Source organism: Micropterus salmoides, unplaced genomic scaffold (assembly GCF_014851395.1).
Source record: "Micropterus salmoides isolate LMB-PRFRI ecotype aquatic unplaced genomic scaffold, ASM1485139v1 Ms_hic_scaffold_5, whole genome shotgun sequence".
NCBI lineage: Eukaryota > Metazoa > Chordata > Actinopteri > Centrarchiformes > Centrarchidae > Micropterus > Micropterus salmoides.
The window spans coordinates 38699070-38700486 of NW_024044237.1; positions in this window are offsets into that span (position 1 = coordinate 38699070).

The window sequence follows — 1417 nt, forward strand, 5'->3', positions numbered from 1 at the left end:
AAATGCTGACCAGAAACATTTATTATTGCCGCCACAGTAAAAAGGCATTTCGGATAAGATGAGGCCGCTGCTGCTCGCAACGGGCTGTCCAATCAAAAGAAATAATAATAAAAAACATGCAGGTGTCAGGGTGGGTGACGTGTGGGGAAGGTTGAGGACCCAAACACATGAAGGCTGACAGGTACAGTTCAATGATATTTATTAAACAACTATAAGAGCGAGCAAACTTAGTGAGAGTGGCTGAGTCAAGAAAATCCTAAATAATAAACAATCCAAACGAACAAATTTATCCAAAACTAAATCCAAAGGCAACCTCCAAAAATCCACATGAACAAGGTCCAGCTGCACACGAGCTCCACTGTAACCAGCGCAGAGGGGGAATAATCTGAGACAAAAATAATTTCCAAGATTAATCTACAAGTGAAGAACCTGAATATTCTCTGAGATTATAGTCACACATTTATGAGAGAAACTTCTGCAGGCAGTGGAAAGTTATATTAGACTTCACAATCTGATCCAGCAGTGAGGAAATACTCGTGAGTTTAGCCCACAGTCACTATCCTGCACCTCAGACTTCACCGTGGATCGGCCGTATTCAGAAGGAAACTCCAGAGGGATTCTCGATTTTTGTGACTTTAATTTCAGGGAAATCTCCAATTTTACTTCTTGTAAATTTGACACTTTAATCAAGGATTTTTTTCTCGGTTTATTAACCCCGACCCTGGCTCCCTTTTTTTGGCAACAGACTTTGGGTAACACCTGTCCACCTTTCGTAGTACGGGTTAATCGGGAAGTTACACCCGACGTCACAAAAACTCCTGAAGTTACCTGGATAAGCCAGTTACCCCACTTCAGAGTACAGGCCACAGGTAATGAGCAGGGCTGGGACTGGGACCAGGACCGGAACCAGGACCAGACACACAGGCAGGCAGAGCGATCAAGAGGGGGAAACAGACAGAACACACATTACTAAACACAAGGCAAGAATCTGGAACTCAAAACACAGAACAAGACCGACCAAATAACTGAGAAAGACGGGCAACTCCACAACTAGACAGAACAGACCGAGATAACTGAACAGAGCAGCTTAACACAGAATGATCATGACCGAATGAACAACAAACCAGTCAGAGATCACAATTAACACTTAGCAGACAGAAACCAAGCAAGAAGCAAACACCTGATTAAGGCGAATACAGATCAACACCAAACTACACAGGAAACAGACTGAACAGCACTAAAGGCACAGAGAAGGCTAGAAACTAATAATACAGATAGACTATGACAGGGAAAACTGAGTAAAACAAGAAACACAGAGCAGACAGCAAACAGGCAGACTGAAACCCAAAACACAACAGAAAGACAAACCGCAGCCAGCACAGACGAGGCCAGCAGGCCGATACAGAAACTACAGATA